The sequence below is a fragment of the Hyperolius riggenbachi genome, chromosome 4 (assembly GCF_040937935.1).
Source record: "Hyperolius riggenbachi isolate aHypRig1 chromosome 4, aHypRig1.pri, whole genome shotgun sequence".
NCBI classification, from domain to species: domain Eukaryota; kingdom Metazoa; phylum Chordata; class Amphibia; order Anura; family Hyperoliidae; genus Hyperolius; species Hyperolius riggenbachi.
In genome coordinates this window covers 470,283,674-470,309,356 of record NC_090649.1, presented here as the reverse complement: position 1 = coordinate 470,309,356, position 25,683 = coordinate 470,283,674, and the positions used below count along the sequence as shown (strand labels likewise).

The following is a 25,683-nucleotide window of genomic DNA, read 5'->3' as shown; positions in this document are numbered from 1 at the left end:
TCCAGGGGCAATTTGAGGTCAAGTGATCATCCTCCCAATCAGAACTCCAGAGGGAGGCATGGTCAAGCTACTGTTCTATACCTCTCCCAATCAGAACTCAGGACGTGTGTGGTCAAGCCAGTGGTGCTCAGCAGAGCTCGAATATTCGAGTAGCTCGAATATTCGAGCTCTTTTCCAGCTATTCAAGCTCGGTATTCGAGCTCCGAATAGCTGTAGCTATTCGAATGGGCTATTCGCGTACACTCGAATAGCCCATTCACTATTCGAGCTATTCGAGCAAACGGCGCTATTCGAGCTCGGTACCGAGCTCGAATAGCGTCATAGCCCAGATTGATGTGCTTAGAGCCAATCAGAGGGCTCCCAGGCCCTCTGACGGCAGCCAATCACAGAGGGGGACCCTGGCCAGCCCCTACCCTATAAATAGCGGCCGCCATGTTACGTTTCTCCGTCCTTGCCTGAGACTTGCATAGAGAGAGAGTTGCTCCTTTGTGCTTTGGCTTAGCAAGAGCTTTATTGTGGTCATTTACCTAGCGTTTTTGCTCACATACACCTCCTATACACACCTATATTGTTGTTAGTTAGTTAGACATTGTATTTTAGTTAGTAGCTTTTGTGTTACATAGAGACAGGCCAGCTGCTGCAGGCTTACAGCTTTAGGCCTCAGGGCCTGCCTGTGTGGGCAGCTGTCCTCCTGTCCTCTGTTTATTTCTCTCTATTCTATACCAGTATTTCTGCTGTCCTTTACTACTGATTGTATTAGTATTGTAGTTATATACTGTAACTGTACTAGGACACTCACTGTCACTGTTCATAGGCTACTAGCTGCTCCTGCGTGTGTGCACTCACTGTCTGTGTACACACTACACACACTCTATTTCCAAGTTCTGATAACTGATTGATTATTGTCATTGAATATTGTAATTAGTTAGTTGTACTCACTGTTACTACTTACTGTACTAGGAGTCTAGGACACTCAGTCACTGTTCATAGGCTACTAGCTCCTGCGTGTGTGCACTCACTGTCTGTGTACACACTACACACACTCTATTTCCTTCTGATAACTGATTGATTATTGTAATTAGTTAGTTGTACTTACTGTTACTACTTACTGTACTAGGAGTCTAGGACACTCAGTCACTGTTCATAGGCTACTAGCTCCTGCGTGTGTGCACTCACTGTCTGTGTACACACTACACACACTCTATTTCCTTCTGATAACTGATTGATTATTGTAATTAGTTAGTTGTACTTACTGACTGTTACTACTTACTTACTTACTGTACTAGGGACACTCACTCAGTCACTGTTCATAGGCTAGCTCCTGCGCGTGTTTGCGCGTGCGTGCACTCACTGTCTGTAGTGTACACACACTAAATTTACTTGTGATTACTACTAATTATTGTAACTGCTAGTTGTACTTCCTGACTGTTACTACTTACTTACTGTACTAGGGACACTCACTCAGTCACCTCACCCACCAACCCACTCCATTAAAGTACCCCACTTTTCACCCGCCCTTTTAAAAAACTTTTGTCTATACGCCCAAAACATCGAAGATGTCTGGAAGTGGCAGCCAGCGCGGTTTGGGCAAGGGGAAGGGCAGCAAGGGAATCAGGAGGAGAGGGAGCAGCATTGTGGCAAGCCGCGGGCGCGGGCGCGCCACCATGCACAGTTCCGCAGCAGCAGCAGCAGCGTCAGTGGCTAACATTCCTCCCATAGCCACTGGCCGTGGACGCCTTGGGCGCCGCCCAGCAGGAGCATCTGCAACTCACGCTGCAGAGACACAGCAGCAGCAGCGTGTAGCACCTGCTCCGATTTTCCTCCAGCCGGGTCGGAAACGTCCCATTGAGGAAAAGCATGCAGACACTGTGGTGCAACTCATGACGGAGGATGAGCAGCCCGCCATCAGCTCTGCATCTGAGGCCTCCACCCTCACCACCACCACCACCACCCCTGTTCGCAGCAGCCGCCCAGCAGGGTCTGGGGAGGAGGCCAGTTCACCGTCACTCGCCGACCTGTCATTCAGCAGTCTTTTGACCCCAGGCATCATGAGTAAATTGTCTGCTGTTGTTGGCGATCTTGAGAAGGAGATGCTGATAGGCACTTTGGGGGATGAGGGATTGGACAGCAAGACTGTGGCATCAGGAGAGGAGTTTGGGGGGTCCTCATCCCAGCAGGACATGTTTCAGGAGGGGGAGGATGTTGATGACCCGGTGACAGACAGAGACTGGGTGCCACCACCTCCAGGGGATGTCGTCCTCAGCAGCTCTGAGGAGGAGGAGGAGGATGCTCTTGTGGGCCTTGCAAGGAGGCGCATCATTGCAAGCATTGGCAGCAGCAGTAGGCAGGTCCCACAGCCTGCTGGTGTCTCAGGCTCAGCAGCAGCAGCAGCAGCATCTGCCAGTACCACCACCAGCCGCACCCAAGCCCCCCCTCCAACCACCACAGGGAGACAGGCAGCAGCGCTTCCATGCCATAGGGGGATGTTTCTGTCACCAATCTGGCGCTTTTTCACCATGCCCACAGTGTACAGCAAGTACGCCACTTGCAACCACTGTCAGCGGAAGTTGAGCAGAGGTGCAGACCCCTTAAAGTTCTGCACCAGCTCGCTCATCAACCACCTTGCTGCGAAACATTTCCACCAGCATCAGGAGTTCCAGAGGCTGAAGGCATCTGGTGCTGGCAGTGGCACCACACCCATCACTGCACAGCCTTCAGCAGCAGCAGCAACAGCAGCCACCCGCCCTCCTGCTCCTCCAGCAGCACCAGCAGGAGTGCGGAAACGCACTGCTCCTCCCCCCTCTGCAACTCCTGCCGCCGACACTGAGGCCTTTTCTGGCAGCCAGTCCTCAGTGGCCTCCTCCGCTGTGTCTGCTGATTCCCGTGCCAGCAAAAGGCCACGCCAGAGCCTTTTGAGCGAGTCCTTCCATGGGGTGGTTAGGGCTCTGCCTCCCAGCAGCCGTCGCGTGCGGCAGCTGAACGGCTTGCTGGCACGGGCCATGTGCTCCCAACTCCTGCCGTACACGCTCGTGCAGGAGGGGAGCGACATTCGTGCGCTGCTTGCTTGCGCAGCCCCAGACTGGCAGCTCCCCAGCAGACACTTTTTCTCCCGCAAGGCCATTCCTGCACTGCACCGCTTTGTGATGGCCAATGTGGAGCGAGGGCTGGAGCACGCGGTTGGTGAAAGGGTCCACGTCACCATGGACTCCTGGAGCAGCCGCTTCGGGACAGGCCGCTACCTGTCCTTCACTGTCCACTGGGTCAGCTTGGTGGAAGGGGGTGAGGATGGGAGAGCAGCAGCGGGCACAGCAGCAGCAGCAACACAGTGGGTGGTGCCACCCCGCAGGGTCAGGGGAACTGCAGCCATCCTCCGGCACACCTGGCCAAACCCCCCGCCTCAGCAGCAGCGTGAAGGCCCGCCACTGCCAAGCGCTGCTGCACTTGGTCAGCCTTGGGAAGACCAAGCTGACGGCAACCCATGTGTTGGCCAAACTCCAGGAGCAGGAGAGGATTTGGCTGACCCCCAGAGGCCTCAGAGTCGGAGAGGTGGTGGCCGACAATGGGGCCAATCTGGTTGCCGCAATAGACAGGGGAAACCTGACCCACATCCCTTGTCTTGCCCACGTGCTGAACCTGGTAGTGCAGAAGTTCTTGCGCACCTACCAGGGGATGGGCGAACTGCTGGAAACGGCAAGGAACGTTGTGCGTCACTTCCGGCGCTCGGCTGCAGCCTGTGCGAGCCTGGAAGACGTGCAAAAGGAGCTGGATCTGCCACGCCATCGGCTGATCCTTGACGTTCCGACTCGCTGGAACTCCACCCTGGCGATGTTGGAGCGTCTGGTTGAACAGAAGCGCGCTGTCAAACAGTACCTTGCCCTGGCCACTGTTTCCGCCGCTCAGAGAAGGGACAAGACCAGCAACATCCCGTCCATCGTCCCCGATGATGACTGGAGGCACATGCAGCAGGTGTGCTTAGTGCTGGCTCCCTTTCTGCAGGCCACTAACATGGTGAGCAGGGACCATGCTATGGTCTGCGAGTGGGTGCCCCTGGTTTGTCTGCTGAACAGGGCCCTCGATGCTTTGCTGGAACAGGGAGCGGCAGCCTTGGACCAGCAGGAGCGGCAAGCAGCTGCACAGTCCACCTCTGAGGGGGAGGAGGAGGAGGACTTGGTGGAGGTCCCTGACCTTGCTGCTGATGAGGGGGAGCAGCACAGTGCAGCTGAGTTGGTGCGGGGGTGGAGAGAGGATGAGGCTGACGAGGCAGAGGAGGAGGATGAGGACAGCAGCACTGCCGTCGATGTGCCAGCAGACGTGACCCGCCTCTTCCCAATGGCAGCGCACATGCTGACGTGCCTGCGCAGAGACCCCAGGGTGATCCAGATGAAGCAGAGGGAGGACATCTGGATCAGCATGATGTTGGACCCACGCCTCAAGGGGAAGTTGAGCCAGTTCCTGCCGCCTGCAGGAGGAGACCCAGCGCAACAAATAAGGAGCTTGCAGCAGGCCCTTGTTGAGCGCTTGGAGGAAGCCTTCCCCCAGCCTTCCACCCCCACTGTCCAGCAGCCAGCACAGAGGCAGCAGCAGGTGCCTGCATCCAGCAGCAAGCGCCCCACAGACCTGCTGTCTCTCAGCCACGAGCTCTACAGGACTGTAGAGGCTCCGGCAGCAGTGACTAGAGAGGAGGTGCATGCAGCAGCATCCTCCACCGGTCACAGCCAGCGCCTGACCCGCATGGTGGCTGACTACATGGGGTCCTACAGCGGGCTTGACAGCGATGCCCCTGTTGATCCCATGGAGTATTGGGTCAAGCGCCTGGAGATCTGGAGCGAGCTGGCGCAGTACGCCCTGGAAGTGCTGTCCTGCCCCCCTTCCAGCGTGCTGTCCGAGCGCTGCTTCAGTGCAGCTGGTGGTGTGGTCACCGAGAAACGCTCACGTCTGTCTCACAAGTCTGTGGACAGACTGACGTTTCTCAAGATGAACCAGGCGTGGGTGGAAGGCGAGTTCCTGGCCCCTGTTGTCGGCGAGAGGGGGACATGAACTGGCTAAGAACCATCGTTAATGTGCCTTACCACCCTTTACCACCTCCTGGCTCCTGCTCACTAAGCCAGCCTGGTTCACTTTGACTATTAAGTCGCCTGCAGCCACACATTTTACACCTACAGTGGGCTGCGTACTGCCCTTCTGCTGTCTGTCTGTGTTTCCCACTGCCAGGGTACACAGATTTACCTTCTGCTGCCACTCTGCCACCAGCTATTACGTCAAACAATAGCTATATATCTGTGTAATTTGTTTTACAAACAAAACCAAAAAACCATAAAAAAAAAAAAAAAAAGGTTTAATTTTTCTGAGGTGCCTGGGTTGTAAACTGTGTTGTCCCAGTTGTGTATTGGACACGATGTGGGCTGCACGACCGCTGTCTGGGACCTCCTGTTGTGTTCATTTACGGCCTGGTATCACCGCTAGGTACCAGGGCTATTATGTCACGCTGCCTGCCTGCTGCCACACTCACACTACTCCTCCATTCCTCCTGCTGATGCTGCTGTCTGTCTGTGTTTCCCAACGCCAGGATACACAGATTTACCTTCTGCTGCCACTCTGCCACCAGCTATTACGTCAAAAAATAGCTATATCTGTGTAATTGGTTGTAAAACCAAAACTACAAAACCATAAAAAAAAAAAAAAAAGTTTAATTTTTCTGAGGTGCCCGGGTTGAAAACTGTGTTGTCCCAGTTGTGTATTGGACACAATGTGGGCTACACGACCGCTGTCTGGGACCTCCTGCCTGCTGTGTTTATTTACAGCCCTGGTATCACCGCTAGGTACCAGGGCTATTATGTCACGCTGCCTGCCTGCTGCCACACTCACACTACTCCTCCATTCCTCCTGCTGATGCTGCTGTCTGTCTGTGTTTCCCAACGCCAGGGTACACAGATTTACCTTCTGCTGCCACTCTGCCACCAGCTATTACGTCAAAAAATAGCTATATCTGTGTAATTGGTTGTAAAACCAAAACTACAAAACCATAAAAAAAAAAAAAAAAAGGTTTAATTTTTCTGAGGTGCCCGGGTTGAAAACTGTGTTGTCCCAGTTGTGTATTGGACACAATGTGGGCTACACGACCGCTGTCTGGGACCTCCTGCCTGCTGTGTTTATTTACAGCCCTGGTATCACCGCTAGGTACCAGGGCTATTATGTCACGCTGCCTGCCTGCTGCCACACTCACACTACTCCTCCATTCCTCCTGCTGATGCTGCTGTCTGTCTGTGTTTCCCAACGCCAGGATACACAGATTTACCTTCTGCTGCCACTCTGCCACCAGCTATTACGTCAAAAAATAGCTATATCTGTGTAATTGGTTGTAAAACCAAAACTACAAAACCATAAAAAAAAAAAAAAAAGTTTAATTTTTCTGAGGTGCCCGGGTTGAAAACTGTGTTGTCCCAGTTGTGTATTGGACACAATGTGGGCTACACGACCGCTGTCTGGGACCTCCTGCCTGCTGTGTTTATTTACAGCCCTGGTATCACCGCTAGGTACCAGGGCTATTATGTCACGCTGCCTGCCTGCTGCCACACTCACACTACTCCTCCATTCCTCCTGCTGATGCTGCTGTCTGTCTGTGTTTCCCAACGCCAGGGTACACAGATTTACCTTCTGCTGCCACTCTGCCACCAGCTATTACGTCAAAAAATAGCTATATCTGTGTAATTGGTTGTAAAACCAAAACTACAAAACCATAAAAAAAAAAAAAAAAAGGTTTAATTTTTCTGAGGTGCCCGGGTTGAAAACTGTGTTGTCCCAGTTGTGTATTGGACACAATGTGGGCTACACGACCGCTGTCTGGGACCTCCTGCCTGCTGTGTTTATTTACAGCCCTGGTATCACCGCTAGGTACCAGGGCTATTATGTCACGCTGCCTGCCTGCTGCCACACTCACACTACTCCTCCATTCCTCCTGCTGATGCTGCTGTCTGTCTGTGTTTCCCAACGCCAGGGTACACAGATTTACCTTCTGCTGCCACTCTGCCACCAGCTATTACGTCAAACAATAGCTGCTCACATTACTCCTCCATTCCTCCTGCTGCTGCTGCTGCTGCTGTCTGTCTGTCTGTGTTTCCCAACGCCAGGGTACACAGATTTACCTTCTGCTGCCACTCTGCCACCAGCTATTACGTCAAAAAATAGCTATATCTGTCTGTGTAATTTGTTGTAAAAACAAAACTACAAAACCATAAAAAAAAAAAAAAAGGTTTAATTTTTCTGAGGTGCCCGGGTTGAAAACTGTGTTGTCCCAGTTGTGTATTGGACACAATGTGGGCTACACGACCGCTGTCTGGGACCTCCTGCCTGCTGTGTTTATTTACAGCCCTGGTATCACCGCTAGGTACCAGGGCTATTATGTCACGCTGCCTGCCTGCTGCCACACTCACACTACTCCTCCATTCCTCCTGCTGATGCTGCTGTCTGTCTGTGTTTCCCAACGCCAGGGTACACAGATTTACCTTCTGCTGCCACTCTGCCACCAGCTATTACGTCAAACAATAGCTGCTCACATTACTCCTCCATTCCTCCTGCTGCTGCTGCTGCTGCTGTCTGTCTGTCTGTGTTTCCCAACGCCAGGGTACACAGATTTACCTTCTGCTGCCACTCTGCCACCAGCTATTACGTCAAAAAATAGCTATATCTGTCTGTGTAATTTGTTGTAAAAACAAAACTACAAAACCATAAAAAAAAAAAAAGGTTTAATTTTTCTGAGGTGCCCGGGTTGAAAACTGTGTTGTCCCAGTTGTGTATTGGACACAATGTGGGCTGCACGACCGCTGTCTGGGACCTCCTGCCTGCTGTGTTTATTTACAGCCCTGGTATCACCGCTAGGTACCAGGGCTATTATGTCACGCTGCCTGCCTCATTGACTGCCTGCTGCCACACACTCATCCTCCTCCTCCTGCTGCTGAATTTATCTCCTGCTGTCTGTGTGTTTCCACTGCCAGGGAGCACATACAATGGCGCTTCCAACATGCGTGCGCCACCAGCTATTTGTTACGCTCAAAAATAGCTGCATTTCTTTAAAAAAAAAAATTTGAAAAGAGAAATAAGTGAAGAAGAAGACGATATAGAAGAAGATGAAGAAGATGAAGAAGAAGAAGAAGAAGATGAAGAAGAAGAAGAAGAAGAAGAAGAAGAAGAAGAAGAAGGAGAAGGAGAAGAAGATGAAGATGAAGATGAAGAAGATGAAGATGAAGATGAAGATGAAGATGAAGAAGATGAAGATGAAGAAGAAGAAGATGAAGAAGATGAAGAAGATGAAGAAGAAGAAGAAGATGAAGAAGATGAAGAAGAAGAAGATGAAGATGATGAAGAAGAAGAAGATGATGAAGAAGAAGAAGATGAAGAAGAAGATGAAGATGATGAAGAAGAAGAAGATGAAGAAGATGAAGAAGAAGAAGAAGATGATGAAGAAGAAGAAGATAAAGAAGAAGATGAAGAAGATGAAGAAGAAGAAGATGAAGAAGATGAAGATGATGAAGAAGATGAAGAAGAAGAAGATGAAGATGATGAAGAAGAAGAAGATGAAGAAGAAGATGAAGATGATGAAGAAGAAGAAGATGAAGAAGATGAAGAAGAAGAAGATGATGAAGAAGAAGAAGACGAAGATGAAGAAGATGAAGAAGATGAAGAAGAAGAAGAAGATGAAGAAGATGAAGAAGAAGAAGAAGAAGAAGATGAAGAAGAAGAAGAAGATGAAGAAGTTGAAGATGAAGAAGATGAAGAAGATGAAGAAGAAGATGAAGAAGATGAAGAAGAAGATGAAGAAGAAGATGAAGAAGATGAAGAAAAAGAAGATGAAGAAGAAGAAGATGATGATGAAGAAGATGAAGAAGAAGAAGAAGAAGAAGACAATATAAAAGAAGAAGAAGAAGATATAGAAGAAGATATAGAAGAAGAAGATATAGAAGAAGAAGATATAGAAGAAGAAGAAGAAGAAGAAGAAGATATAGAAGATAAAGAAGAAGAAGAAGAAGTATATACAGTACTGAACAAATTTCTGGACACAACTTCTCTTTTCAACTTTTTTTTTTTAAAGGAACATCCCCACATAATCACTTGCTGTTGTTACTTGGAAAAAAAGAGGTTTCTTGCATCATTCACCCTCAAAACAAGTGTTGGAAGCTATTTAAGGCCATTTCGAATAGTCAGCTCGAATAATGAGCTCGAATACCGACTCGAATAGTGAGCTCGAATTCCGAGGTCGAATCGAATAGTAAAAATTATTCGACTCGAATATTCGACTGATCTCGAATAATTTACTATTCGAATTCGACCTAACTCGAATTTTGAAAAGGGGTATTTGAGCACCACTAGGTCAAGCTACTGGTTCATACCTCTCCCAATCAGAACTCTGGAGGGGGTGTGGTTAAGCTACTGTTCTATACCTCTCCCAATGAGAACTATGGAAGGGTGTTTGGTCAAGCTACTGTTCTATACCTCTTCCAATCAGAACTCTGGAGGGGGTGTGGTCAAGCTACTGTTCCATACCTCTTCCAATCATAACTCTGGAGGGGGTGTGGTCGAGCTGCTCTTCTATGCCTCTTTCAATCAGGACTCCGGAGAAGGATGTACCCAAACTGCCACTGCCACTCACTACTTCTCCCAAATAGCACTCCTGTTAGGAACTGTGCAGTATCCTGTTTTTCCTGCTAGGGGACTGTGATGGATAGGGATGGTAAAGAGATGAAAATAATTCCAGCTTGATGCACGATTATCCAGCAAAATGTGCAAACTTGAAAATGGACCAATCAAAGTTTTCCTTGGCGGAATTCGATTGGTCCATTTTCAAGTGGCTCAATTTGCATACAGAATGTTTATTCCTGCATAAACCCCTTGCATTATCTGCATCTCATTGACTATCCCTAATGTCAAACCTCTACTGTCCACCAGCAGGTGCTTCATTGCTGACTTTGGAATAGCTCACAGATCACCATTTTACTTGAGGTTGGTATCTGGAACCTGGATAATTCCACCTGCAGGTGTGCCTCATTAAAGAGGAGCTGTCAGCCATACTGGCTGAACTGGTTTATCCACTCTTTGTCCTGTCTTATGCTGGATCCAAACCATACAATTTTTCGGCCGATTTACACGCCCAATCGATTATTTCCGGCATGTTCGATCTGAGGATCGATATTATGACCGATTTCCGTTCGTTTCTATGGAAATCGGTCAGAAAATCGATCGATCCTTAGATCGGGCTTGCTGGAAATAATCGTTGGGGCAGGTAGATTGGCCAAAAAATTGTATGGCGTGGATCCAGCATTATAGTCTTTGTCATCATCAGACCGCCCCTCGGCAGTACATCGGCCTGGATGCACACCCCCATACCTCCCAACTTTTTGAGATGAGAAAGAGGGACACTTAAGCCACGCCCCTGTCACACCCCTGATCACGCCTCCACCACGCCCCTAGTCACACTTACCATAAAGATTTCATAAGAAAAATATGTTGTTTTATAATTTAAACCACACAGGTCCTTTCTATCCTGGTTCATTTTCCTTCATAGTAACATTTTAAAATTAGAAATATATCAATTTAAAGAGAATCTGTACTCTAAATTTTTTACAGCAAAAAGCATACCATTCTATTTATTATGTTCTCCTGGGCCCCTCTGTGCTGTTTCTGCCACTCTCTGCTGCAATCCTGGCTTGTAATTGCCAGTTTTAGGCAGAGTTTACAAACAAACCAACTTGTGATAGGCTCACATAAGCAGAGTGTGTGAGTCATACAGAGCCTGCAGGGGGCCTGCAGAGGGTGTGTATCGCTTCTATCCAATCACAAGCAGCCCTGCACATTCCACACATTCAAGCCTTAGCCCGACAGACACGACAGAGGAGGAGATAAGATTTATTACAGAGACAGTGCAATTAGGAAAGGCTGCAGTAAGCCAGAGCACATTAGAACAGGCAAAGGAACTTAAAGGATAGAAGAACTAAGGCTGAAAATTTTGTTACAGAGTCTCTTTAAAGGATGGGTATAAAGTGTAGAGTCAATCAAACACATTTTTAGTAGAGAAATATATATATTTACATAGAAAGAGGGACAAAGTCCTAGAAGAGGGACAAATGAGGAGGAAAGAGGGACAGGGCTTCCAAAGAGGGACTGTCCCTGCGAAAGAGGGACAGTTGGGAGCTATGATACCCCTAGCGTAATCCGTCCGCAGCCCCGGCACATCCTGAGCAGCGCCTGGAAGGAGTTATTCTTCCCAGGCTGAGAAGAGAGATACTTTCTCCCCTCCCGTCCCAGTTTTGAAATTCAAATTGAATGCAATTTTCAGCTCATTTGAGCCAGAATATACAGTTGCCGAGCTTCAGTGGCTCTCAAATTCAAACTCACAGGAGAAAACAGATATCATCTGTCGCAGCGGGCAGGGAAGGCGGAGGAGAGCGCGGCGCTCGCAGGAGCTGTGGCTGAAGTTCTCCCGCAGTCACCGCGCTCAGCCTGTCACTGATAAAACAATTACATAGTCAATGGGAACCTGGACTGTGCAGAATCCAGAGGAACGGGCTCAGCGCTGGACACCGGAGGCTGCACAGGAAGTCTGGAATCCTGTTCAGATTTCCTATTAATTTAACATTTACTGCACTTTCCGAAATGAATGCTCATTTCTCCTATTATCTGTTCCTTTAGATCTTTTAACGCATGCACGAAAAAGGGATGCAAGGAAATGTGGGCGCCCAATTTCGGCTAGTAGAAAATCATTTTAAAAGTGTAAATTATTGCAGTAAAATATTGGTAGATAATACTGATATTTAAAGAGAACCAGAGACGTGGAAGAAATAGATTTATACATACCTGGGGCTTCCTCCAGCTCCATAAGCCTGGGTTGCTCCCACGCCGCCGTCCTCCGCTGCCTCTATCGCCGTTACTGTGTCCCGTAATTTCCGCCAGCCGAGCCAGTCGACGCAAGCGCAGCGCGCTCCCTCCGTACTGTACAGGTGCATGCGTACAAAGCCGGAGGGAGCCCCTGCGCATGCGTACAACTGGTCGCGTCCGGCGGAAGTGACGGGACCTGGTACCGGCAATAGAGGCAACGCAGGATGGCGGCATGGGAGCGTTCCAGGCTTATGGGGCTGGAGGAAGCCCCAGGTATGTATACAATCTTTTTCCATTTTTTAGCTACCCTTCGTCTCTGATTCTCTTTAAATACTACTTGAAGAGACTCTAAAGTTTCATAAAAATCATCTTTTTATTACAAAAACCTCTGTAACATCCCTGCCTGAACTAAAACGCTGCATCCCCGCGGCTGGACACTAACTAAATCCCCCCGAACTCCCCGGGGCAATCTGTGGGGAGCGCTTCCGTGAGAGGCAGAGCTTTCAGCTGCAGCTCTGCCTCGTTGCACGTCTATCAGCGCGGATCGCCGCCTCTCCCCCGCCCCTCTCAGTCTTCCTTCACTGAGAGGGGCGGGGGAGAGGCGGAGATACACGCTGATTGACGCGCATGACGGCAGAGCTGCAGCTGAAAGCTCTGCCTCCTCCAGCAGCAAAATCCACGACCAAGAAAGTCATGGATTTTGCAGGGGGAGAGGTAGGGGGAGACGGGGGGATTTAGTTACATTTCAGCCTCGGGGATGCAGCGTTTTAGTTAGGGCAATAATGTTACACAGGTTTTTGAAATAAAAAGCTGATTTTTAGGACACTTCAGTGTCTCTGTAGAGAGTCGGAAGCCTAATAAAATAATTATTTTTATCTGCTACATATGTAAAGCAATATTACCAGTGCTGAACCGCCTCACTCCAGTGGCAAAAACGAGGGCTTTATACCCCCAAAGCCAAGAAAGGAGCGCTTTCTGATAGAGGCAAAGCTTAGCGCTGTAGCTTTGCCTCTACTGAAGTCAATCTCTGCTGATCATCGCCTCTCCCCGCCCCTCTCAGTCTTCCTTCACTGAGATGGGCGGGGAGAGGCGGAGATCTGCGAGCAGATTGACTTCAGTAGAGGCAAAGCTACAGCTCAAAGCTCTGCCTCCCCGGGCAGCAAAATCCAGGACTTTGAAAGTCGTGAGTGTTTGCCCCGGGATCTGGGGTGTATAAAGCCCTCGTTTTGCTGCGGGAGTGCACTGGTAATATTGCGTTACATATAAAAATAATTATTTTATTAGCCTTCATACTCTCTTTAAAGGACACATCCAAGCTATTAAAAAAAAATTAAATCTAGTTACCCGGGGGCCGGGGCTTCCTCCAGCTCCCAGCAGCTGATCTGCCCCACGCCGCAGCTTCACTCTCTGCCGCTGGCTCTCAGACCCGACGGCGCCTCGCCGGGCCGTCCTCTACGGCGCCCGCGCAAATGCCGCTGTCAATCAAATCCATGTTGTCCAGAGCAGTACACTCCGACCATGGGGATTTGATTGACAGAAGCACTTCCTCAGGCGCAGTAGAGGACAACCTTGCGAGGTCATCCTCAGCACTGCGAGACAATGGCTGAAGCTGTGGAGTGGGGCAGATCTGCTGCTAGGGGCTGGAATGAGCCACGGGTAAGTAGATTTCATTTTTTTTAATTGCTCAGATCTTTCCTTGCAGGGGTCCCCAACCTCTGGGCCGCGGCCCACTGGTGGGCCACAGGCTGCTCTGAGCTGGGCCGTATCATCTGTCATCACAGTGCAGAGAGAAGTGTCACTGAAGTTTGCTGGAAGCTATAGAGAAGAGCCGTCTGCAGCCATTGTTACTGCTGCCACCTAGTGTCTGTTAATTGTAATGTAGCATGCTTTATGTCTGTACGGACACCAGGAGGCAGCAGTGAGGATGACTGGGACGCTCTGGTCTCTTGCCAGCCACAGAGTTCAGTCTGCACAAGGTGAGCAGCTGATGCTGGAAGCTAGTGAGGGAAGAAGAATGGAAGGGTAAAAGTGAGCATAGGGCCCAACCGTCCCGTTTTCGTCAGGACTGTCACGATTTTGGGGGGCTCTCCCGCATTCACGGTATGAGCCCCCAAGTCCCGGGCAGCAGTGGGCAGTGAGGGTGGAAAAAAAATGATCGAGGCGCCAGCCGCGGGTAAGTGGGATGCGGGATGCGTGCATCCCATTACTACCTCCCTCCCTCCCTTGGAATCTGCCCTGTACGCAGCTAAGCAGAGCGGGCTGTCAGCTTACCGGTATCCATGGACGCGTACCGATATCCGGCTTCAATCTGCTTCCTGTGACGTCACAAGAAGCAGGAAGCCAGATGCTGGAACGCGTCCATGGATACCGGTAAGCCGACAGCCCACTCCGCTTAGCTGCGTACTCTGCAAACAGGGGGGAGACACGGGGGGGGGCAGATTCCAAGGGAGGGAGGGAGGGAGGTAGTAATGGGATGCACGCGTCCCGCATCCCACTTACCCGCGGCTGGTGCCTCGATCATTTTTTTTCTTGCACTGGCACCCTCCTCCTCACCCACGGACACCCTCCTCCTCACCCACCCACCCACGGACACCCTCCTCCTCATCATATATGCGGGAGATCTGTTCTAAAAAATATTAGGGGGTATTATTAATTGGAAAAAAAAATTTAAATTTTTTTATGGTAGGTGTCCCCGGGGGGGGGGGCAGTACCCCCCTCACACCACCTGTCACATCAGATGTACCTTATATAGCAGCCCCAGTGCAGTGTGAAGACATCTTTCCCAAAGTGCTGACAGTGATGAAGATAGTGGTTTGGTAGAGCTGGTGTACCCTACCTGTAGAACAAGCCCTCGGACCATCCACCCCCCCTCCCCCCGCGGGCAATAGCACCCCCGCATATGCTTGCATCTTGCCCGGTTCTTGGAAAAATTGGCTGGTGCTGAAGCGGTCCTTGGGCCAAAAGAGGCTGGGGACCACTGCAAGGGACCCTGAGCAGACGCAGTGGGTATGCATATAAGCATACCCATGGCTATTTGGTTAAGAGGAGACACTTATCGGCCCCTTAGGTAAACGCTCCTACTCTCGGTTGGCTGCTATCCATTACATGGGATCCGGCGACTCTGACATAAAGTCGCGCCGTGCCTGCTGGTCCTCTCTGCGCATGTGCAGGCTTCCTGGCTTCTTCCCCTCTCTCTCTGCTGCGCGTCATTATTCAGTTCATGCGCAGAGGGGAGGAAGAAGCCAGGAAGCCTGCGCATGCACAGAGAGGACCCGCAGGCACGGCGCAACTATATGTCAGAGTCGCCGGATCCCATGTAATTTATAGCAGCCACCGGGAGCAGGAGCGCTGACCTGGGGCTTCTTCCAGCCCTTTGAAGTCAGTTAGGTTCTATGCCCTAGTTCCACTCTGAGCCAGGCCTCTGTGACAGGGTCAGGATCTTCTGCGCGGCGCACCACGTGCCTCTTGTGATCACGCTTCTGTCGCTGGGAGCGCTCCGCGCTTGTGCAGGTCATAGAAAATTGCACTGCCCAAGCACAGTGCACTTCCAGCGACGAAATCATGTTCACAAGAGGTGCAGGGCGTCTGCTCATGTGCAAAAGTTCCCGGCCGCGGGTCGCGATCTTCCTAAGGGAAGAGTAGAATTACGGCATGGGATCTAACAGACTTCTGTGAGCTGGAAGAAACCCCAAGTGAATGATCCTTTTTTTTCCCTTGCCGGATGTATTTAACCTAACATTGCTCTCACACAGAACCCTCCCTTACCAATGTCTTACCTTACCATTACCTTAAAGAGGAACTCCAGTGAAAATAATGTTGTAAAAAAAATGCTTCATTTTTACAATAATTATGTATAAATGATTTAGTCAGTGTTTGCTCATTGTAAAATCTTTTCTCTCCCAGATTAACATTCTGACATTTATTACATGGTGACATTGTTACTGTGGGCAAGTTATTTAGCTGTTTCTAGCTGCTCTGTCTGTTACAGACAGCTAATAACAGCTATTTCCTGTCTCTGAACATTGTTACATTGTGGCAGTTTGCCAGCAGTACCGCGGTATTCAGAGCCTCTTGTGGGAGGGGTTTCAGCACAAAATCAGTCACACAGCGCCCCCTGATGGTCTGTTTGTGAAAATCATTGTCTTTCTCATGTAAAATGGGGTATCAGCTACTGATTGGGAAAAAGTTCAATTCTTGGTTGGAGTTTCTCTTTAAAGGATACCCGAGGTGACATGTGATATGATGAGATAGACATGGGTATGTACATGCCTAGCACACAAATAACTATGCTGTGCTCTTTTTTTCCCCCTTTCTCTGCCTGAAAGAGTTAAATATCAAGAATGTAAGTGGCTGACTCATTCCTGACTCAGACAGGAAGTGACTACAGTGTGACCCTCACTGATAAGAAATCACAACTTTAAAACACTTTCCTAGCAGAAAATGGCTTCTGAGAGCAGGAAAGAGATACAAAGGGTCAATAGTTCATAGACTTTAGCTCTAGCATACTTCAATGAATGTGTCATTGAGCAAAGACAATAAAACAGTTAAAACTTAAAAAGTACATTTAAACATAAAATAAAACCGTGGTGTATCTTAAAATGTCATTCTTAGGAGAAGGAAGATAGATACAATAATGTATTTTATTCGTTTATTTTTGCTTTGGTTGTACTTTAACCAACCCCATGCCTCACTCTTAACCACCTCCCCCGATGCCTAACCTTAATCGCCCCCCCATGTCCCAATACTTAATCTTAACCAAACTCTGCTGCCAATCTGCCGTTTTCATGGTAATGTTGGGGCGCCGGAGGTAGGCGCCATTACAAATTGCGGCTATGGTGTGATATTTGGGCACTTGGGGCTATTCTTCCAATAGCGGTTGTCAAAATTTCTAGTTTCGCTTTTAACTTGCCTCCAACCTTTAAGATCTATAAGCGATCCTTCAAAACTCTCCTTTTCCGGCAAGCATGCGCTCTGCAAACACATGTAGTGCTAAAGAGAATCAGGGTGATAATTATTCCAAGCACTAGGTTTGGAAGCCTCCTAATATAAGCCCTTCTCCGAATATTACTTTAAAATATAAACTATTATTTAATAATTGGTAAAATCAGGCTATGTAAACGTAAATACCACCACCTAACACATATTACTTAAAGGGAAGGTCCAAGCAAAATAAAAAGGAGTTTCACTTACCTGAGGCTTCTACCAGCCCCATGCAGCCATCCTGTGCCCTCGTAGTCACTCACTGCTGCTCCAGTCCCCCGCTGGCAGCTTGCCGACCTCAGGGTCGGCGGGCCGCATTGCACACATTTTTACGCATATTTTTTACGCATTCCCACTAGTGCAGGAACATTAACACATACATGTTAACGCATTAGTGGTGTAATGCGTAAAAATGTATGTGTTAATGTTCCTGCACTAGCGGTAATGCGTAAAAATGTACGCAATTCGGCCCTGACCTCCGAGGTCGGCAAGCTTCCAGCGGGGGACTGGAGCAGCAGTGAGTGACTACGAGGGCACAGGATGGCTACATGGAGCTGGTAGAAGCCCCAGGTATGTGAAACTCATTTTTATTTTGCTTGGACATTCCCTTTAAAGGGGATTATATATTGAAGCCGTAAAAAAAGGGCACCTGGCGCGTCCTGGAAAAAAGGGTGCCGCCAATCCCGACAGTGATAAAAGCGCCCGCTTTTTACTACTGCAGTTTGCACAGCAGCTAGCTCTGGCGACCGCTATCTTATCCGGCGCCTCATGGCACCTAAATTACTGTTCTTTGCCGCTATTTGTGGCTTTATGGTGGTGCGGCCGGGGGGGGGGGGGGATTCTGGGGGTTTAAGGGTTAAGCGCCATCAGTGGTGGTTAAGGGTTAGGAAACCCAGGGGGAGTTAAGGGTTAGGCATTGGTAGAGGGAGGTTAAAGCATTGGTAAAGGGAGGGTTAAGGGTTAGGCATCAGCAGATGGAAGGTTAAGTATTAGGCAATGGTAGGAATGTTCTGTGTGAGAGTAGGGTTAGATTAGTTCATATTATACTATCGGTAAAGATTAATGATAATTTACTATCAGAATTAGGTAGAATAGTACAATATCGGTAATTATACTGATATTCTGCTAGCGGCAATCCCCTGCACCTGTTTTTTCAGACGACTTTCTTTTACATGTACACATTAATTTGAGTTCACTGAGGCCTCCACTAATAGTCAGGATCAAATACTAGCATTCAACTAATCGTGCTGGCCAGGCTGCTTGGGAGATTGCTATTTCTGGTTGAACTCGATAGACAGATGTCTTTTTTCAACTAAACTAAGTATGCTACTATGTTATTAGGAGATCGCTCCCAGCAGTAACTTTACTACAGTCACCTAATATGCAAGTACCCCCTGCAAAGCATTGAGACTAACATACACTCAGTTATATAGTGCTAAAATTCCAACATGTTTCGCCCGTAAAGATGGCCATACATTTATAAGGGTTTTTTTTTGCATTCATATTTGTCCGATTTGATCATATTACTGGGAGACCCGGCAGGCATGCTGAAACCCATTGGAAATCTGTGTGTAGTGTATGGAGGGAATCAAGCAGATAGATCCTTCTCTGATCTGTTGGCCATGTTGACCAGTGAATTTGTTTACAGGGCTTCGTCACGGAAAACAATATCAGGCTATAGAGCCCAAGTCATGGCTCTTTAGCCTGACCGACACAATTAGTTGAGTGTACAGGGAGCTGTCTACTACAGATGATCAATGACATGCAAATATTTTTAAGTACGTGCAGGATTACCGTATGTAAATTGTGTATGCAAATGTATTCAGCTTGAAAACGGACCAATCAAGTCTCACCAAGGTTTAAATTGATTGGTCCATTTTTTTGCATTCAAATTTACATAATCCTGCATGTACTCTGGAAATCTTTGCATCTAATTGATCATCCTTACTATCCACTTTGATCTTGACTATTAGTGGAAGCCTCTGTGAACACAAAATTCTAACATGTAGATATTACCCCCTTTAAAGTGGTATAAAACTCTGACATAATATTCAATAAAAACACGTTTTCCTACTTTTTATATGCCATACGGTTATCATATTTGCTTTTGTGCATAAGTATTATTATTCATTTAGAAATTATACGTTCCCAAAGTACAATTTTTTTTGCTCTGAGAGCTGCCTTTGCATTTTATTCATAACTGGTTTATTCATCTTGTAATGTCCCCAGAAATGCTTTCTGAGTGTCTGTCTGTGTTCAGGAGTGTCTGCACAGTCAGGGCATGTTCACACTGCAGGCTTTTTTGTCTTATTTTTACACGCTGGCGATTTTTGTTAAATCGCCCACCAAACGCTTGTGCAATGAATGTCTATGGGAAGGTTCATATTAGCGCGGGTCGTGCGCTGTGTGGTTGGCAAAGCGGTGTGTGGACCATTTTCAGGGCGATTCTGCCGCAATGGAAGGTATAGGAAAAATGCAAAACGCTCACAAAATCGCTTTGTGCAGCGATTGCATTCGTGTTTTTAAGAATAAATACATTGTATTTATTCTTTTCCGGGTCAAAGAGTTCTCTTCCTGACTTGCATCACGGAGTGAATTAAAAAACCGCTCAGGAAAAACGCGTAGAAAACCACTTAAAAAAACAATCGCCCACCAAAGTGCCGGGAATAAAAAAAAAATGCGGCAAAAACCACCCAACACTAATGGCTACGCGAACGGAATGCAATGTGAACAAGACCTCAGAGAAGTGTACAATCCTCACATGATGCAATTAAGTAAACACAAGATGATGTTATCTCCAGTTCAGATGAGCCCAGCTTTCCCTGCAGGGAGCTTGTAAGTCCTGTGTTTAACTAGTTGAATGCTGTTCTAGTAAAAAAAAAATGGTGGTAGTATATAATATCCTGTAAATAATCTTTTAGAGCAAAGAAGAAATGCTGGGTTTCATTTCGCTTTAAAGGGAATCTGAAGTGAAAAATAAACCTTTGATATAATGATTGTTATGTGTAGTACAGCTAAGAAATAAAACATTAGCAGCAGAGATACGAGTCTAATATTGTTTCCAGCACAGGAAGAGTTAAAGAGAACCCGAAGTGGGTTTTACAAGTCCTATTTGCATACAGAGGCTGGGTCTGCATATAATGCCTAGCCTCTGTTGCTATACTGTTTTCCCCCGACACCCCCCCCCCTCCCCTGCGCTCTGCTCTGCTAAACCTCAGCGTGTCGCCAGCAGGCTGTTTACATGTACATTGTCACTAACCGCCGCTTCCCCGCCTTCTCTACCAGCCCGTGTCCCTACCCTCCAATGAGCGGGGAGGGAAGGGACGTGGGTGGGGAGCGGTGACATAGAGGAGGCGGGGGAGCGGCATGAGTGACAGTGAACAGCCTGCTGGCCACACGCTGTGCGTCGCTAGCACAGCAGTTTACTTTGGGGCGCACAGCAGAGCGCAGAGGGGGGGCCTGGGGGGATATAATATAGCAACAGAGGCTGGGAATTATATGCAGACCCAGCCTCTGTATGCAATTAGGATTTGTAAAACCCACCTCGGGTTCTATTTAAGAAACTCCAGTTGTTATCTATGCAAAAGAGCCACTGATCTCTCCGACTTTCAAAGTCGCAGAGAGCTTCTGAAACGTATTATCTCAAGTGTCTGTCACTGTATTTTGTTTTTTTTCTGCAGAGAACAGTTCAAAAGTTCACTGGCCTGCTCTGTAAAATGATTAAGAATGCTGAGTAGTGTGTAAACTGCAAATACTAGAGAATGATGCAATGTTATAAAAAAACAAAACAACAAAAAAAAAACAACAACAACAACTATATAACTGAAAATAAAAATATGGACTGTTTTCTTTGCTACTAATGTTCTAGTAGTTATCCGTACTACACAACCAATTCATTATATCATAATTTTTTTTTTTTGCTTCAATGTCTCTAAGTAATATGTGTTAGGTGGTAGTATTTATTTTTACATAATGATTGGGTTAAAAGCCATACTTTAAAGGAATCGTCAGGCAAAAAGAAAAAAAAAACGAGTTTCACTTACCTGGGGCTTCTACCAGCCCCATGTATGTGTTAATGTTCCTGCACCAATCGGAAATGCGTAAAAATGTACACAATGCGGGCCGCCGACCCCGAGGTTGGCAAAAACGAAACTAGCTGCCAGCGGGGGACTGGAGCAGCAATGAGTGACTACGAGGGCACAGGATGGCTGCATGGGGCTGGTAGAAGCCCCAGGTAAGTGAAACTCATTTTTTTTTGGCCTGACGATTCCTTTAAGGTATTATATTACCTGTTTCAGAGAAGGGCTTATATTCGTAGGATTGGCTTCCGATTCTTGTGCTTGGAATAAGCATATGCTCTAACTTAGGCCATCCCCCCCTTCAACCTCTGGCCTAGTTGTGCTCACTTTGCAGAACCTAAAACCACCCTGACCCAGATATGCCTATTGTATACTACCCCATCTCTAGCTTCCTCCCTATTTCTTTAGATTGTAAGCTTGCAAGGACAGGGCTCTCTCACCTTTTTAGGCTCCTTTCACAGTGGGACGTTACAGGTGCACGTTAGAGCAGCCTGTAACGCACCCCACCGCACAGCAATGAAAAATCAATGGGCTGTTCACAGTGCCCACGTTGCGTTACAGTGTAACGCTGCGCCATAAGACAACGTACTGCATGCAGTACTTTATAAGCGGCAGAGCCGCGTTAGACTGTTTGCACATGCTCAGTAACGTTGGGGAGGAGCGGAGAGTGGCCAGGCACATGGCTAATTATTATTCACTGCACTCAGTGACGTGCAGTGTTTACTTCCTGGAGCGGCCACTCTGTGCGGCGATTGGCCGGCGGGATCACGTGATGCCGCATGCGTCCAAGAGTACGCATCACGGCATCAAGGACGCCAGAGTGAGCTGCACAACGCGGCTCACTCTGACGTCCAAAGCAGGGAGCATCAGGCGTTGCGTTAGGGGCACGTTATGCGACTATAACGTCCCCTAAAACGCAACGTCCTGGTGTGAAACCAGCCTTAGTAGTTTAGTAGTTTTCTCCCTGGACCAAGGCTTGTATGGCCTTATCAGAAAGCTGGCCCTAATTCAGAGGGAAGGAAACACCAGATGCAGATTATTATTGTATTACTGTACTATAACTTACAGCGCAGAAATCACTGCAACTCAAACTTACAATATGCCATGAAAAACAAATATTTGACTATTTTTAATTTTCTCTTTTCAATCTTCTTAATTTCAGATCCTCTCTGCCTGGCAGCCCATTTTTAGCCTCCTGTGCTATACATCTTTTCGTATTGAACATTGTGCCTCTACTCGGATTCTTCGTGCTGCTTCGTTTGGTGAGTTCAGTTGATGTTTTCTTTGCACACTTCCTGGACAGACTCAGTACATTAGTGGAAGGTTTACAGATCAGGGGTCCCCATTGGCTGATAGCAGGAGCCTCTGTAAGAGAACCAGGTAGGGCATTCACTTCTATGTAGGCTTACCATCAATGATGACAATCGTTCAATAGTAAAGACAATTTAAAGACAAAAAAGGTGTTTCGTGTTCTGAAGCCACTTCCTCCTGTAAATAAGTCTTGCTTATGGTAATATTTCACTCAGAGTGCTTTTTTTAGCCATAGGTAAGCCTACACCTGCCTTCTTTTTATGCTGATTTTAGCTTTTTATTTTATTTTTGGGCTCCCCCTGTACTAGCTATTTGTTTTTACACTCTGTTTGGGGGGTTCGAAATGTTTGTAATTTAAAATAAAATCTGTAAAATTCCTCTTCTTTTGGAGAAGTGACTACACTTGTATTCTAAAGGCAGAGTGGGAGTGGTACTTCCCCACATGCGATTATACTGGTTGCCAATTCGGCAACCATAAAAGTTTGAGTATCTGCATTTTTGTATAGATCTGTACTTTGCTATAGATCCCAGGGAGTGCTTGCAAAGAATAAATGAAAGAGTGAGAATCCCCTATGAAGAGATGGACTAGTCAAAAATCTGTCAGTTCCGTCAGAACTACTATAAGTGACATCAACATAGCAGTAATGTAATATATAGCTTATTTAACTCTGGAAGAACCATACTTCTTGTTTGTATTTGTTTACATGTATTTTACATTTTACCATTTTTTTGTGATCATGGTCCTTTAGAGGTGGCCATACACTCTTAGATGACCACTAGATTCGACCGTTAGATAGATCCCCGTCAGATCAAATTTAAAGTGAACCAGAGACTAAGCACCCTCATGTATTGTACCATATATATCAGTGGGATTATTAGAGAAAACACCTACCCTGCTCTCTGCTTCATCCTTCACTGCTCAGCCTGCTTGTTACCAGCCCTGATAAAATCCCCGACTGAGCATTCAGTCTGGCTCTGCTCAGGAATCATTATAGCTGAGTCTGTCTTCTCTGATGTCTTTTCAAGCCCAAGCCTGCCCCTTTCTGGCTCTGCTTTCCTGTTCTGTATACTGCAGCATCACAGAGAGCTGTGATGAGATGGGAGGAGCTGCTGGTGCAGCTATATTTGTTAGACATAAGAGGTTTTTTAGAAATGGTGAATTCATTTTGCACACAGCCCACTAAATAATATGCTTTTCGGATGAACTGTTTTGCATGGAGTTTTAGTTTAAAAAAACACAAAGAAACGGCACACCAGAGCAGCGAAAATACCAGGTATAGTATTTATTTTGTAAAATCTATCAGGGGATATGTTTATTTTGTACCAAAGCGTTCATCTCTGGTTTCCTTTAACAGAGATCTATCTGACATGTGCCACACAATAGGCATAGATTTCAGTATAAAATGACCAATTCAATTAATTTGGGTCAAAAATTGATCAACACTTTATTTGTTTACCATCTCTTTCTTATATACTAACGTCTGTGTCTTTATTAACCACCCTGGAGTTCTATTACCTGCGCCAGGGTGGCGGCGCAGCAGTTTTTGTTACATTTTTTTTTTTAAATCATGTAGCTAGCCTAGCGCTAGCTACATGATGCCCCCTCCCTGCGGCGTCCAGCACGTAGTTCCGATCACCGCCGGCGTGTAGCCACGTAAGGAATCCCGTTCTGAATGGGATTTCCTTAAGGGCTTCCCCCATCGCCATGACGACGATCGCGATGGCGTCATCGACGTCGTGACGTCATCTGGAGTTCCGATCCACCCCGCAGCGCTGCCTGGCACTGATGGGCCAGGCTGCACATGGGGTCTGGGGGGGGGGGGGGGGGCTAAATAAATAGAAAATAACAATAATACTTATTTTTTTCTGCATTCTTTCTGTAAAGCTTTCTGTAGAGCTTTAGATTGTAAGTTCGCAAGGGCAGAGCTCTCTCACCCTTTTGTGTCTTGGACTTTGTTATACATGGATTCATATTAATTTTGTCACTTTAATTACCAACTCTGTATTTTGTACCGATTCTGTATTTGGTTTATCGGTGTATGTCATTGTCTGTATTCTTTTGTACCCCATGTTTGTTTCTTAATTTGTACAGCGCCATGGAATATGTTGGTGCTTTATAAATCAATAATAATAATGCATTTATAGATTTCCACCCAATGTTCCACGATTGTTTCCTTTTGGAGAATAATTGATTCAAAAGGAATCGAATCCTACCATACACTGCAAATCAGTTTCCAATAGATTGCAGCAGGCAATCGATTGATCGATCGAACTGCAGAGTTGCATTGTTGATTAATGAATCAAAAATTGATTCCCAGCAGATGAATCGAATCTGCAAGAAATCGAATAAGAAAATTGATGAGTGTATGTGCACCTTAAAGGGAAACCAAACTGAGAAGGATACGGATTTTTCCTTTAAAAATAATACCAGTTGCCCGACTCTCCTGCTGATCCTGTGTCTCTAATACTTTCAGCCACAGCCCCTCAGCAAGCATGCAGATCAGGTGCTCTGACTGAAGTCAGACTGGATTAGCTGCATGCTTGTTTCAGGTGTGTGATTCAGCCACTACTGCAGCCAAAGAGATCAGCAGGACTGCCAGGCAACTGGTATTGTTTAAAAGGAAACCTCTTTATCCCTCTCAGTTTAGGTTGTCTTTAAAATAGTAGGGGCCATCTTTAGTTTTTATACTTTTTCTTTAAACCACGGCCTTTAGGATCACGTGACCTTTTGAGGCCTCTGGTAACATCAAAAGAGTGACAAAGGCATTTCCAGCACCCCCTGCAAGTCAGATCGGTGTTGGAACAGATGGATTAATCACATTAAGAGGTATTTCCTATATACGCCTTAACAGTCTGTCTGCATAAGGCATAAATCCGCTCAGCCATCAGTGGTAGAATCTACCTGTGACGTGGCAGCCTCTTCAATGCCCCTAAAAGCTCAGAAAATCTATTACGTCCCTCAGGTTGGTGAATATGGCTTATTTCCTAGAGAGACCTTTTTAGGATAATCGATCTTTTAAATCTGCCTTCTTAGACAGCTTTGAGGCGGAGTCCCGAGGAAGAGAATTAACCACAGTGCTTAATCCCCCTAAAGACCAGGCTATGTTTTGTGTAATGGGCCACTGCAGCTTTAAGGCCAAGCTGCAGGGTCGCACAACACAGCACACTAGTGACCCCCCCCCCTTTTCTCCCCACCAACCGAGCTGTCTGTTGGTGAGGTCTGATCGCCCCCCTTGTGTTTATTTATTTATTTTTTTATAAATATTTGTTATGCTTTTTTGATTTTTTTTTTTTTACTATTTCTTTTTTTTTTATTTTTTATAATCCCCTACCTCCCCCCAGCCGGCTTCTGCCTAGTGCCCTAGGGGGACAGCCGTGTCACAAGGATGTCCCCAGTGCAGCGATGCTGCTGATCGCAGTGCTGTACTGGTTGAATAGACAGCGATTA

General features: G+C 47.1%; 1 protein-coding gene across 3 annotated transcripts in view; it reads left to right on the top strand.

The window, feature by feature from the left end:
- ESRRG (estrogen related receptor gamma) overlaps nucleotides 1–25,683 on the top strand; it is a 1,050,432-nt gene that overhangs the window by 250,507 nt on the left and 774,242 nt on the right. For all 3 annotated transcript variants that reach the window (XM_068232897.1, XM_068232892.1, XM_068232893.1), the window contains exon 3: nucleotides 22,087–22,186. The gene's annotated coding sequence lies outside the window, so the exon portion shown is untranslated. The remainder of the gene's footprint in view (nucleotides 1–22,086; nucleotides 22,187–25,683) is intronic.